This window comes from Acipenser ruthenus, chromosome 9, assembly GCF_902713425.1.
Source record: "Acipenser ruthenus chromosome 9, fAciRut3.2 maternal haplotype, whole genome shotgun sequence".
NCBI lineage: Eukaryota > Metazoa > Chordata > Actinopteri > Acipenseriformes > Acipenseridae > Acipenser > Acipenser ruthenus.
The window spans coordinates 40,002,155-40,018,399 of record NC_081197.1 but is presented as its reverse complement, the minus strand read 5'-3'; the positions used below and the strand labels follow the sequence as shown (position 1 = coordinate 40,018,399).

General features: G+C 35.8%; 1 long non-coding RNA gene across 1 annotated transcript; it reads left to right on the top strand.

Annotated features, from left to right (window-relative positions):
* Positions 1-4,398: 4,398 nt before the first annotated feature.
* On the top strand, positions 4,399-12,737 carry LOC131737993 (uncharacterized). Its single transcript, XR_009329557.1, has 3 exons — positions 4,399-4,910; positions 6,125-6,226; positions 10,734-12,737. It is a non-coding gene; the product is annotated as an uncharacterized LOC131737993 (long non-coding RNA).
* Positions 12,738-16,245: the final 3,508 nt, after the last annotated feature.

Genomic DNA, 16,245 nt, shown 5'->3' with positions numbered 1-16,245 from the left:
CACACCTGGATATTGAATGTTGAATCATTTGTGGATAAATGTTGAAAAAGTATTGTGTTTTTGTGTCATTTGTTTAATCAGGTTATCTTTATCTATTATTAGGACTTAGATTAAGATCTAATAACATTTTAGGTTTGAAATATGTGAAATATGTGAAAATCCTAAGGGGTTCACAAACTTTTTCTCGGCACTGTATATATAAGACGACTTCACCCATTAATAAAATTCAGATGTATACACTTGCGGATCTGGATTTTATTAACGAGTGAAGCCGTCTTCCTCCTTTCTGAGGTATCTAATTGATATATAAATCATGGATTTACAATGTTTTATCACAATTTGCTACACTTTGCTATGCATTTACCATGGTATCCCACAGTAAACTAAGGGCTGTTTGAAGATTAAGATACTCCTGGACACACAGTCCCTTCAGTGGAAAGAGATGGGAAGCAAATCCCTGACATCAATCCAAAAAACACATCTGCTACTTCATAGACAAGACCATCAGAAGGCTGTCTCCCAAGCAGCTGAGTGAAACAACTCATCCCACAAGAACTCATAGTGACTGCTTTGCACAAGGCAAAGGATGGAGCCACAAGTTATTAATGAGTAGAACGTTGCCTCACATTCCCATAGTATTAAAGAACACTGGGCCGGTGTGAAGTTTGCACCATTCTTCTTGATAAAGAAGCAAAACATCGTATTGTAAGGCCAGATTGGTGCAAAGACAATAATAAATCAGGCCACTGACTTTGAAAATATTTTTAAAGCTCTGGACTGGAATCAGACCTATATATAGGTCTGTGTGGTCCAGGAGGCTGTGTGGTCCAGTGGTTAAAGAAAAGGGCTTGTAGCCAGGAGGTCCCTGGTTCAAATCCCACCTTAACCACTGACTCATTGTGTGACCCTGAGCAAGTCACTTAACCTCCTTGTGCTCCGTCTTTCAGGTGAGACGTAATTTTAAGTGACTCTGCAGCTGATGCATAGTTCACACACCCTAGTCTCTGTAAGTCGCCTTGGATAAAGGCGTCTGCTAAATAAACAAATAATATATATATATATTATTATATAAGTCTTATAATAATCTGCTGAGTTAAAGTTAAGTATGATGCACTCAAAAACGCTGATGTACATTAAAAAAAAATTAACATCACAACTTAATGCTGAAATACTTGATATTTAGATTTTTCTAAAGAAACCCATGAACAAGTTATCAAACACATTGCTTAGTATTCTTTTCCTTTTCTCAGAAATGTGGTAAGGAGATTTGGTTAATTAAGTTAAATCTGATATCCCAGAAACTAGCTGACATACTGCTTTGTCTTTAAACTTAAACAAGTGCTATACTACTTAGTGGTTAATACATATAATTATTTTCAACTGAATCTGTGTATAGATCTGAAATATTTTCAAGTCCGTCAAGCAGAGATGAGTTTTTCATAGGTATCATGATATGAATCGTATCGTGGCTTGTGTATCGTGATAGGTATCGTGTCGTGACCTTCGTCTCACCCCTTATTGTAACTATGCATAATAACATTGTAATTAGGCCTACGGTATGTGTAAGTACATATGTATTTACTAAGTAACAACAGCTATGGCCAAACGTTTTGCATCTCCTTATAGAATTAACTAATTTTGTTTCATAAAGTCGAAATGAAACCTGCTGAATAATGTTACACTAACATACCGCTTTGTAGTTTTCCATATACTTAACAAAAACTGACAAAAATTGAAAAATGGCATTTAGAAATCTAACATGAAATACTGTAATACTATTATGGCTTCTGACTTTTGAGATATAATTTTGTAGTTTCTTTGATTACATGATGTTAAATACATTTTAAATAAAATATCTAAATTATGTTCATTTTTTATTTATTTTAATTATGTGATGCAAAACTTTTGGCCATAGCTTTACTATGTAAATACGCAGTAATTAGAGGGCCCTAGGAATTTGCAAAACCTGATTCGATGACTCTATCACATCTGCCAAAAATTCATGACATGTCATAATTTAGAATTTTTTTTTTTTTTTTAAATAAATACTTTGTATTTTTGTTTTGTTTGGCAACGCTGGTAAACACATTTCCATACGCACACATAATATTTCCATTCTTAACTAGGCCTAAAATATGTCTTTAAAAAAATAGTCTGCCGAGGCTGCCGTTAGTTTAGACTTGACTGTAGAAAGTGTTCAATAACTCCTAGTTATCGACAGCATTTTGCTGTCGTTCACTCTTATGAATAGCAGGTTGACGCTCAGTACCGATGAAAATGTTATGCTAATGAGGTAATCGTTAACCTTTCTCAATTAGTTAAAAAACATGCCTTCATAGACGATAATCGCTGAGGCTTAACGACACATCTGAATTATCGCTTATGAATAGCAACTGCTGTTAAATAGGCGGCTATGGACGAAATCCGATCATGTAATCCTGTTTTCTCATTTTGACAGGCATTAACCTTTTATGACTAGACCCCTTATTATTATTATTATTTGTTTATTTAGCAGACGCCTTTATCCAAGGCGACTTACAGAGACTAGGGTGTGTAAACTACGCATCAGCTGCAGAGTCAATTACAATTACGTCTGACCCGAAAGACGTAATTGACAGGTGACAAGGAGGTTAAGTGACTTGCTCAGGGTCACACAATGAGTCAGTGGCTGAGGTGGGATTTGAACCGGGGACCTCCTGGTTACAAGCCCCTTTTCTTTAACCACTGGACCACACAGCCTCCTATGACAGAGTAGGAGGTAGTGTCCTAGTTACAGTTAAAATTGTTACATTTTCATATTTATATTTCTGTGTAATTGAGACAAAGACGGCCGGAGTGGGTGGCGTCAGACCAGATGCAGGAAGTAACAAACAGAGATTTGGGTTTAAGCTGGGCGCGTGATTGCGCTCAGCATTTAATGAATAAACATACAGAAAATAAACGGCTTGCAACAAAAACATAGGACACGGCACTTGAGCCAAAATAAACAGACAAACAAAACGAACTACACAGACAAACACGGTGAGCTTCTTTTACTATTTATTTTACTTTACAATACCCTCCGTCTCCTAACCCGTTCTCCACTCACCGAACACCAACCCCCCAGTGAGTGAAAACATGCAGCTTTTATGCAGTTGTACCGAGATTCGATTGCTAGTCAATCATTCAATTGGAATCTCGGTACAACTGCACGTGAATTAATTAAAGTGCAATTCCCCGTGCTCACATATTACTTTTTACTTGCACGTGATGTGATGTGCCATCCCCGTGCCTAACTACAAATATACAATTTACACACACGTGAAACACAGACCGCTTATATCCCGTGTACCCATGCCTATACACCAACATTTACACACAACACGTAACATATAACATACACAGGGGGGGCACTTTGCCACAGTAATATTTTGCTATATTGTAACTTGTAGAAACTTGTCTGGGAACCTGCTGAAAATGAGTCTCAGTGGGTAATCATATAAAAAATAATGATAATAATGACGAGTTAAACAGTTTAATGAAGTATAGCAAAATTTACATAGATTTCTTTTTTTTTTTTGTCATTGGGAATAAAATATGTCTCCCTGCCAAGGCCTGACCGTAGGCCCCCGGGCTGTGTCCAGGTGGGGTGCCAGCTGAGCTCCAAGTTCATCTGTCTAGTAGAACCCTGTCAGCTCCAGCACCTGGGCAATGAGCAGAGGGGTTCATGCCCATGCTCGCTCACATGCTTCCATCTCACAGGGGACCTGGATTTACAACTGGAGGCTTAATGCAACATCCTATAAATACAAAAATAAAAAAATACAAACAAAATAAAGCACAGTGAACCTGCCCTGTCCTCTCGGGATGCTCGGGCATGTCTGGTTACCATCTGCTGCATAATGTAGCAGGCAGACTTTACATCTTACATTCCCAGCCTCGTCTGTCTAGATACCCCTGAGATGCCACTCTCTTTTGCTTTCCACCTTCCTGTGTCTTCACCCCTTTCCTGCAAACATCAGGATAGTTGTCTTCTGCTTTTACTTTCTCTCAAGAGGTCTGTATGCAAGAGGACCATTTCTTTCTTTCTTTCTTTCTTTCTTTCTTTCTTTCTTTTGTTCTTTCTTTCTTTCTAGTTGTTTTCAGTAAGTTCATCATCAAATCCTTTTTTTTGATTTTGTCTCAAAACCCTGGATAATTTATAATACATTTGAAACCTGCTCCAGTGTAAAATTATTATTAATTATTTGTTTTCAGAAAAGAAAATATCATGTATTATGTTAGTATTTAATGCTTAGCTTCTCAAGGATTTTTTTTTATTATTACAAAAAAAAAAAAAAAAAAAAAAATCAAACTAAGTACAAAGATAAAAAAAAAACACAAGTAAAATCAAAACATAAATAAAAAGCCCCTCTTTAGTCCAATAGCAAGGCCAAACCAAGTGTGTGTGTGTGAATTCTGGCCTAGTCAAGTTTTTCCACACTTCATGACTTCCAAGGCAATCAGGCCCAAATGTAGCTTCTCTCTTACAAATTAAGTCTGTTCGCTTGATTCTTTTTCTTCATCTCGCTCTCTTCCTTTCTCTCACTCCATTTCTCCTCTCTGGAGAGAGACCTTGCAGCCTGGTTGCCATCTGCTGCCTGTTTTTTTTTTTTTATGAGGTTGGAATCAGATGGCATGTAATCGATCGTCACCATCTCCATGGCAACCAGGGTTATGGCAGAGCAGAGGAGAGACATTTCTTTAAGCCCTAGGCTGTCATGGCGTTTAAGTGAGAAATAAACCAAAGAAAACAAACTTCCTTAAACTTCTGTTAAACCAGATCAGAAACTGGTTAATGTGTTTAAAAAAAGTAAAAAGTAATACAGTATTATGCAACTGCCTTTAAAAAGTGAAGCCATACTCTGCTCAAGGAGATGAAGATAGGTCAGGTGAGTGGTTCTTTACCCTATAACTATCCTTAGTTGGGGAGGCATATACCTGCCATTGGGATATACTGTAATGGAATACAGACTTTCAAACTGTATTCTGTATCTAGAAAACTGTTTATGCGCTAATGATGAAACTTGATCAAAACATTGTTCAGCAAAAGTTATTGATAGTATTCAATTGTGATGAAACTTGGTTTGGACATTCTTCTGCGCAATTTGCATCTGCCTGTCTGTATGTCAGACTTACCTTTCTACAATGTGCAGGGAGGTCATGAGGGTTTACTTTTTGATCATACACATTTCTTCTATTTTGTGTTTACAGTTTTGGCAGGGGATGTATATCTCTGACATACTAAATTTTGCTGGACCAGTTAAAATTCAGCCGTGTAAAATATCACCCCAAAACAGATACACTGTACCTAAACTCTATTTCTTGTTTCTCTGTTTTTGTTGCTGCTTAATTAATCATTTTCCATATATACAAACTATTACATATACTTTGCTTCTGAAAAGAATCTTCAAGGCTGCTTGTGGGGGAGTGAGGTGGGGAAGCATATCAGGGTTGCACAGGATTCAGTGTACTGTGCTTCATGTAAGGGGTCCAGTGCACAGTGCAACACTAATAGGCTCACTTCCGCTAGAGGAGTCTTTTCAGAAGCAGCTGCACTTTTCATGACTCCTGCATAACTGCTGGATCAATCCCTTTTAACATCATATACATTACAACAGAGCAGGGGAAAGATAAACCGCACATAGCTTGTATTTTTCATGTAACACATTTGAACAGAATTTTGTATATTTGAATATGTGTCAGTTTAACTTTTAAGTGGTTTCTTACTACAATATTTTATTCAGAAAAAAGTAAAAGACAAAACAGTTTTCAAAATAGGGGCAGGTCAAAATAACAAATAAATGAAAATACATCCGTAAAATACACCCTACTGCCATTCCCAGAGCAGCATTTTGTTTTAAACATCTTACATTATAGATTAGAGATCAGGTTCAACTTAATAGTCTTTGACAGAAACTAACGGTATTGTATTATAAATGGTATGAACAAAACACTTGAGTGCTAAAGGGTCTCCTATCTCACTCCCCCCCCCCACCCCCCTTTACTGCTGTACTGTGGTTTTGCATTAACTTGAATTATGTAAGTTTGCACCAGCATGGCCCTTGCTTTTGTGTGTTCTGTCATTGTCTAATTTGTGTCGCAGGCAAAGCATTAAGGAGAACAGCTGATCCTAAAGGCACACCAGACTGGCATCTTCTGATGAAAATACAGGCAGATGACATGAATAGGCTGCCTTTCCTGAGGGGTGAGGTGCCCATCCTTCCTTATTTAGTTTTCTTTTTTTTTCAATCTGCCTTGCTGGTTTTCAGAAGAGACAAATGATGTAGTCAAATAGGAAATTCTGCAGACACTCCCGTGTTTATGAAATCTCTTTTGCCTTTGTGCCTTGTGTGAATGCATCAAAACACATTAATGGTTTTGCAAACACAATTGAATGCTGATATTTCTACATAGCAAATCATGTTTTTATGGAGGTTGTTTTTTTTAACCTGCTTTCTGTGTAGCTAATCTATTTAGTCAAATGGGATTTTTCTTTTTTAGCTGACAAGCCTGTGGATAGGAAATATTGTTACTGCTTTGTTATTTTTTGTAATAATGTATAAAAAGGCTTTCTAAATAAAAAGTCATGTTCTGTTATACAGTACATATTCCAACTGGGCAAGGGATATTTTTGCATTGCATTGCCTTCATTATTTTGATTTCAGTTGAACCATATTACATTTATATCAGAATTAACATTTTCATCAAAGACAATATTCCAACAATAGTGTAATAGCCTACAAATGCAACATCGCAGGTTTGTTGCAAGATACATATCGAAAAAAATATATAAATTATTAAAATACTGGTGTGTTACCTGAAGAAACCTTACTGGAACCATTAGGCAACTGTAGTGAATTGAGAACAAATATTTCACATATGGCACTGTTGTATTAGCATTTGTATTTTGAAACTATGATACCATTCTGGAAACCTGTACAATGGTGACAAGCCAAAAAGGTTTTCTATAAATATTTCTGCAATGAAACAGAGAAAAAACAGTAGACCATGTTGTGAAACATGCAATAATAAAATATGTGTATATATATATATATATATATATATATATATATATATATATATATATATATATATATATATATATATATATAGATAGATAGATAGATAGATATAGAATTTGGAATATTACATTTATGTTGACGGTACCCTTCTGGTTATATACATTTTAACATGTTTTGCGTTTTTGAATCTTTACAGTCTGTAAACAAACAATAATGGGATAAAGAAATTGATACAAAATTGTTTAAAAGCAACATCACTTGTAATGGGATTATGATATGCTGACCAAAACTAATTCTACGACTATCAACCTTTTTTGCAGTAAACATGTCTACCCTTTCATGGAAGTAGTTTCTGTTAGTAGTAATAATCAAACAGACTAAATTTACCAGTCATGTGAAATAATGATAATGGATTGCATGTGGTTCAGTTGTGGTTTCCCCAAATATGATAGGTTTCCAAAGCAACAACAACACCTACAGACAGAATACCATCATAATTGACATGCATGAGTTTTAAGTGAAATGTGCACCTTCTAATCACTGTTCCCCAAATTTCCATGATGGGGTTTTCCTCCCCCACAGCTCTCCTGTGAGTTGGAGTGGTCCAACACAGGACCAGCTGTTACATGGTAAAAGGCCTTCTGTCTTAGGCTGCAGAGCAGTCTAGCATGTGGTCCGACTCATGTGGAAAAACATATGATATGTCACAATCTGTGAAAGCTTTCTGGTATGGTCTCCATACCCTCCAAGTGGGACAAGACATCACTATAAACCTCATGGTGTATATTGAGGAGGATTTGTCTTGAAATATAGCCACGATGACCAATCTGGAGTATAAAGGGGTTGTATGACGAACACCATGTCAGCTTTGCAGCATGGGATTGGGCTGTTTTGCAACTTTTGTTTTAGGTTAGATTAACAATGACATTTATACAGCATGATTTCTACAATGTGACAGAGTATACTCAACAGCAATGCTCACAGCCCTGAACAGATGAGCATTTCCTGCAGAGTAATCCATTTTAATTGTAATCTTTGTGGGATTTCATTTTTGTCATAGGGATGAGTTCCCATCCAGACTGGGCTTGGACTGTGACAATTGAGCTCACTGAGCTCCAGACTGGATTCGAACTAGGTCCAGATGAAGGCCAATCTGCCCCTAAAAAACATGGTTCCATTCACCTGAAACTTGGGATCATCCCAATTAGGCAAATCTCAATGACAGAGATCACCCAGGACATCAACAAAACAAACCTGCCACCCGCATCCAGCAGCAGAGAGCTGCAGATAGCTGGGGACCAGCTATTAAAAAATAAAGGGAGGAATGGTTGTACTGCTTTGCTCAATATGTGATTGAAAATAATTGTTAAAATTTGAAGCATGGAACTGAATGTTAAACATAACAAGAGCCAAGAGAAAATATACATCTAAAAGGGGGACTACTACTGTTACTACTACTACTACTCCTAATAATAATAATAATAATAATAATAATAATAATAATAATAATAATAATAATTATTATTATTATTATTATTATTATTATTATTATTATTATTATTATTATTATTATTATTATTATTATTATATTTTAAGCAGTTCTGTGATAACAATGAAGCTTGCATCACTTTAATAATTAGTATTTCTTGATAGAAACATAGCTTTTAGCTGTTAGGTGTAGACTTGTTAGGTGCAGATAAACTCTGACATTTTTTAGGACCAGGGCATTTATCATGACAAGATGAACAGTACACCATGTGATTCGCCACTCACATCATTGAGACGCAATGAAAGAAGCCGTCTGGCTGGTATTGTGCCCAAGGTGGCCTGGACTGCAAGTCTGTGTTGATGTCTACAGCCATTGTTTACCAGCTGCTGCACCCTGAGACTTGGAAAAGGTCTGAATTGCATACCCACAAGCTATAATAACTCTGTAACTCATTAATATGAAGTGAGTGTTAGGCAAATAATGACCAGTTCAAACTGATTCAATATCTTAGAAGATATCCCATATTAAAAAACACATACTGTAGTCTTTAAAAAAATACTATATTATTTGTAATAATATACAATAGTATGGATACAGTTCAAAATACAGGGGCATTAACTTCACTGTAGCTACTTTCAATTTTGTTGCAAATGCAATACATGTACTTGCAACACAACTATCATAGAATTGTTTGCTAAGTGAATGTACAGTAGTGCATATTAGTACATGTTAACTATAGAGTACCTAGACACAGTTAATAGTGTACACCTGTAGTATATCCAATAGTTCCAAATATTTATAAAACAGCATTTTAAAATGTGATTTGAATTGAACATCGATTCTGTATAGTCTTCCAGTGGGTCCATGTTGAGTAACATACACAAATATAATGAATCAGCAAGTACTCTTTCACATTTGCATCTTTCTTGTCTTCTTGGGAGGTTGCAACAAATCAAGTTATGACATAGCCAGTTTTAAAATGATGTCAGTAACCTTTATAAATGTATGAATCTATTTACAAATCATCTTTATTGCTATATAGTTTGTTACTAGTAAGTGATTAACTGTGCTGTTTCTGAAACCGAAGATACAAACAGGTTTCGAAAATCTATATTTTATCTTTGCACCAAAGTTTTATTAGCGTATAACAATAGTTTAATTGGTAAAATTCTTAAACAGATATTTAAACAGGCAATTTGTACTGGGCACAGCAAGAGCACTATCATTCTATCGGCATACAGTGTGTCTTCCTTAAATAATTAGGAAGTAATTAAAGACTGGAGTCTTCCAGATCACTTGAAATAACTTTCAGTACTTTTTCGGTATTATGAACTCCTTTGGGCAACTTCAATCTATCCTAAAGCTTGGCGGTACAGTATGTTTAATTTTTTGGCTGCAGTCCAGGAATTAGTATATTCATTCTTTCTAGTCAGGTAGTAGGATGGCGCACCAGGATAAAAGTCAGTAGATGCACCTATTATTTTCACTCGAGCTAACTTTTACAGGTTGCTAGGATACGATCTGCCTGGTGTCACATGCAGCGGTATCATTTTGGATAAATGAACTCAGTGGCCTATTGGCTTTAGAGCTGTCTTATTTTTGGATTTTTAGACACCATTAAAATGTCATTTCTAAATTTTTAAAAATGCCTACTGCAAAGGTAATTATATACAATAAAGCAAATACCAAGACCACTCAGTTTGTGAGGTCAAAACCAGTGTTTGATCGTGTCCTGTTTCTAGCTAGAAGCTTTGTTATTCTGAACTGTCATTTCGGCATTTTGTGTAGGCTATTTAATCATTTATTCTTTATGTTATGGTAATGTTACAAACACACGTTTGAAGTATATAAATATCAACCCTAAAAAATGTTCCCAAAAAATCCTTTTGTATATTGTGGCAACCAGAAATATAACAGCCTTTTACTTTTCTTGAAAAAAGTGTATAATAAAGTGTATTATTAGGGCTTCAACATGAAGCAGCACTTCTTCCCTGTCACTAACCACCTAGCTGCATCCCCTAATGACTGACATGCTTTGCAGCCAGTATGGTGCTTGACCCTAAAGACACGAACAGGTAACAAACCTAGATTTAAAAGAAAAGTTAACAAACCTAGATTTAAAAGAAAAGTTTTTCAAGTGCTGTTCCAAAGGTGTGAATATATTATATCATATAATTCTCCTCCTTCATGTTATTCCCCAGAACCTCGCCTATGCTGCACCATCCTGCTTTCTGGGGTTCGTGAATGGTACGTATATTTAGTCTAAAAAGGACATGTCTGGGGAATACATTTCTCATTTTTTACTCAAGAGCATGGCAGGAGGGAGTATGAACTGGGTATACCATGATGCTCTGGTGAACACTCTTGAGTCAAAGTTGAGAAATATATCTCCAGCTGATTTAAGACACTTAAAAAAAAGTATCCTGAAATATCCCGAAGTATCTCAATTTTAAAAGGGGCTGCTGTTAAACTGAAATTCAATTTCATGAGAATAAAACAGGGCCCCACATGATCAGAAAGGTGCTTGTTAAATTTTGCAATTATTGACACTGAAATGGTGAAATGAGCCATTCGGGGAAACCCACTATGGACTTTTGTTTTCAAAGTAAAAATTGAGATTGAAAGATTGATTGAAAGAGCTGCTGCCATTGTAAATCGTTCCTGCATGTTTTGTTTGTTTTGATTACAACTTCTTCTGAAATGAAATCTATATATTTCTACTGCTGTCAGCTTTGGGGTTCACATTCTTTGTTGCATTAAATCACTTCTCGGTAAAGAACCAACAAGAACCATTCCTCTTGTATAATTGGCTCCTTCAATTGACAGTCAAAAGTCTGAAAGATGTAGTCTGGGTTGCTCAGCTCATCAAACTGGCCATGTCGTGATTTTTGCAATAAGAGGTAATACAGTGGTTGCTTTTGAAAGTTCACCATCTGCAATGTCTCCTCATTTAATTCTTAAAGAAGGGTGTCAGTTTTCAGACAATTAGTAATTTCAGAGCAAATTGGGTACAACCCAATCTATCAAAATGTGATATTCTGAAGTGAGTTGTACAGCATTAGCTTCTCATTTTGTGGGAGTATGGATCATCTTCTAGTTTTTCTAACTAATTCTGCATGTACTTTAGCAATTACACTGATGTTTAAATATTTCAGACAAATTAAAGATTATGATTGATTAGAATATGGAATGGAGCTGGTTTTGATGTAAGGTCTTCCATTAGCTTATAAAGGCATGATGTCCACTAGCAACATCCCCTCAGGGGGAGAGAGCATAATCTTATGTGATAAAAAAAATGAAAAAAACATCTTGTATCTAAAAACATATTTTGCCTCAATGGTATCAATCTCATTGCCTACATCTGTTTTATTTTTATAATATATTTTCTTGAGCATAATGTGAATTTCTGTTTTAACCACTTCAACACCATGACGTACATCAAATGAAAACCCACTTACAGTACCATGCCATACGTGCGCACGTCAAGTTTCCCATTCTATTCTATGACCGTTCTTACAAGACTGGAGCCGGTTCTATCCATGCTCAGAGAGACATCAATGGATTTAGTTGACCTGGACAGAATATAGCCATTGATGAGGCACTTGTTTTGTGGAAAGGAAGACTTCACTTTTGGCAGTACATAAAAACAAAAAGAGCTCGATTTGGAATCAAACTTTTCTGCCTGTGTCCCAGTGATAAAGTCTGAGGGGTTACATCTGAAATTTTCAAATTTACATCGGCAAGGATAAATATGAAGTCTTTCATTATCCAGAAGCAAGTGAACTCAGTTTATGTGAAAGAATTGTGGTTTATTTGGCTGATCATGTACCAAACCAAGGGTGTCATATTATTGTTGATAATTGGTACATGTCTACAAGACTAGCATCATTTTTGCTTACACAAAATACGCACATCACTGGGACTATTCGAACCAACAAAGGTGTACCAAAGGAAGTAACTGAAGAAAAACTGGACAAAGGACAGGCATGTTTTGTTAGAAACTCTGATTTATTGTTTGTGAGGTGGCACGACAAAAGGGACGTGAATGTACTGACTACAATTCCGTTCCTGGATTACCTTTTACAGTGCTGTGACGAAATACTATCAAAACACAGTCCTGGGTAAAAGGCAATGAGGCAGGCATCTGCGGCAGCCAGATCCATCACAATTTCTGCGCAAAGTAGCCCTGTACATGCATTTGTGACTATCCCTCCAACAGAGTAAGTCGGGAATGATACATGTTTTGTTGTTGCTTGATTTTTATTTGATAATTACTGTTTACTGATTATTATTTTTATTAGCGTTATTAGTAGTGTTTTTGTTTTCATTGTTCAAACAAAAAATAAAATAAAAACATGTTTTTTATCTCTATATTGAACATGGGTACGAAGTACACAGGAGTATAAAGGGTTAATGAAAAATACAGTTTAGGTCATTTATTTTATAGCAGTTACAGGTTTGAAAACATTATTATTATTATTTTCAAAATCTGGTACCTGGGAAGGGGTTTCATTTTTACATCTGGAGTTGAAGTGGTTTATATGACTAACTAGATTAGTATCAGTAAAGTAGGCAACTCTGAAAGTCAAATATTTAAATTATCTGGATCAGGTGTAGCTTGCCCAGTATCATAACTAATCATTGTGAAATTAGTTGTTCTAATCAGTATGCCAGTATCTTTTTCTCATCCAGGCTTCTCTTAATTTAATGAATTACATTTACATATTTGCATCTGTAATGGTAGAATTGCATGAAGAGTTTACTGCCCAGGATCAACATTTTTATTTATTTTTATTTTTTTATATTTCCAGGATCAACATTTTTACATGACCTATTTCTCCACCAATCAATAGACTGTGTGTCGAGTTTCACCACCAGAAAGCACAAACAAGGACAAAGATAATAATCATACAAAACAGAAAAATATAGTTTCTAAATGTTGACTGAATTAAAAAAAACAATTGCTCACAGAGGCAGATCTGAGTTGACAATTCCAATAAAATGTAAATATATATATATATATATATAAAGTAGGCAAAAGAAAAAACAAAAAAACAAACAAAAACTAATGACTACAGCAGTGAAGCCATGTCAGACATAATGACAAGGGGCACAAGTCACACTGCTCAGGTGCAGAGTTATTCCAAAAACCACAGTGCGTAATTTAGCAGTGCAAAGTGTAACAGTTATCACGATGTGACACACTCAAACAGTACAAAGCTAAACATATGAACATACTGAACGCCTCAACAGTGCATTGCCTTTAGTTATTATTTTGAATGCAAAAAATCTAATGTTTTTTTTTACACAACTGATCAGGAAAAGCTCATTAGAATGACCAACATGACCAATTGCCTAATTTAATGCTGTTAAATTACAAATAGGTGCAACTTCATTAAAAATAAATAAATAAATAAAATAAAAAAGTGTATTGGTTGTAACCTCTGTGGCATGCTTAAGTCACATATTAAAACATCATATTCTACAACATTTACGAGGTAAAAAGAGATGTATGCTTCTCATACCCAAAGAAGAATGGAATCAGATAATAGTATAGATATTGTGGAGACAATCAAAAGAGGCAAGTGGCATTGGGTAGGACATCTGGCTTACAGAAGTGATGGCAGATGGACACGGCTTGCAACAGAAGGGTGGCTAAGGACTGGAGCACAACACTGGAGAGATGAATTACAAGGTACTGGTGATCTTACAGACAGCGGTGGCAATGGAAAAGAAGGCATGCCACTGAACTAGGGAGGGATTCAGTGTACCAATAATCCTGTAGTATCTAATAATACTATAACATCAATAGCAGCCAACTCCTACTCACTGCTAAGTACTAAAACATGACGCATTTAAAGGGTAAATTAACTACTGACAGCAAATATTAGCATTGAATGTTTTTTAACTGAATAAATATTTATCTTTTTAACTGTTGTCTTTGCTCTGAAGCTGTTAAAAAAGCTACAGTGTTAGCACCTTTTCATGATTGTCTTGAACTATAGGAAACTACACACATGTCTGTAAATAGTGCAGTGTGGAAGACTGTGATTTAACTGAAAACTTTAAAAAACAGAAGAGTGAATCAAATCTGAGACTTGAATAAAAATGACCTTTCAAAAAGCCAATATGTTCCAGTCATTGTGCCTTTACGACGATAAAGTTGAGTTTAAGAGACTGAAAGGGAGATATCCTGAACTACTGGATTCAATTATTATCGTTTTAAAATAAACATGTATTGAAGTCAGGCAGTGAGAGTATTCTGGTGATGGTGCCTTGCCCATAATATGTTTTACAGATTGAATGGGAGTGGGTGCTGTGCAGAACAGTATGTACGTCTGAAAGAAGCAAACAAACACAGCTGAGTGCAGCTTGAAGATGTCTACTTTCAAACAGGAATCCTGTCCATTTTTACTATTCAAGACCTTCATGAGCATGTCCTTATCTGCTCTTCAGCATGATAGTGGCTTTTAGAAACAATGATTAATATTGCTGATGTGCTAATTAGCATATCAAACTGCTCCACACTCGTAAGTAAAACAGTAACCTGCTTCTCCATCACTGGAGATCTTTCGAGCCCAAATTAAAAAGTTAAAAGTTTGCCACTAATTAACAGTACTATATTCTACTGTATTAACCCACAGAGCAAGTATTGGCAATTAGAGAGTCCCCACATTAGCCCAGGGGTATGCCTAAACCCTGCCCTGGGGGGACTATTTCCTTGGAAGGAAATTCAGTTTCAGTCTTTGTCTTTTCTTTCTGAATCTGCCAGCAAAGGTGTTTTATTAGTTGAGAACCTGTCAGCGACAGCTAGGTTCATTTGCAATATGCAACATTCAGCTCCTGTCTCTCTGTGATAATGTATTGCTAAATAATAAGAATGAGAGTGAAAATAATTTATATAAAACAAAGCAAATATCATAACCATATGACTTTTGATATTTTATATGGCATGGGTGCCAAAATAGGATTACGAAAGGATTTACAACTTAGACATTCAAAACTATATAGGAGAACTAATATATGCCACCCTCCTTGCGGTACATGTGAGCTTTGACTCCTACTCCAGGATGAATAAATGTCACCACCGAACCCAAAAGTATTCTGACAAACAATGAATGAACACTCGCACTGTAGTAAAACATGCTTCTGTGTTTCACATGGAGAAAACAAGTAACACTAATCATTCTCTCTATTCTGTTTGCTGTGCCTTCCTCTCAGGAAAATGCTGGGTTAAAGAAAGTGTCCCTGGGCTGCTGTAGTGCTTTTCAGCATTCTTAACACTGCTTTATTTATAACTGTGTTTTGATGATTTGATGGCAGAAAGATTTACAAGATCTGGGAGAAGCAGTGAACAATACAAGCAGATTGCCTTTTCTGTTTTATTGAGCATACATTTGACCAATTAATAAAGATCACTTTGAACTGTCCTCCTGCACTAAACTGCACTTTTGAATCAGCTGTTACCTGGCATTTTGTATTGTCTCATGTTTTCTGTTTTTTAACTTTGCTTTAAAAAAAACCCCCTCTGTGTATTAAATATCCACATTTTCCCATTATAGCATATCAAGTAATGTACTTTCTTCTTCTTTGAAAAGGTGTTTCCTATTTTCAGTTGCTTTTCCTGCTATTACCACCCATCTCATAATCATTGAAGGATGGAAGACATTATTTCTTGTGTATTTTTAGTTTGTAAAATAATCTGAGGTTTTT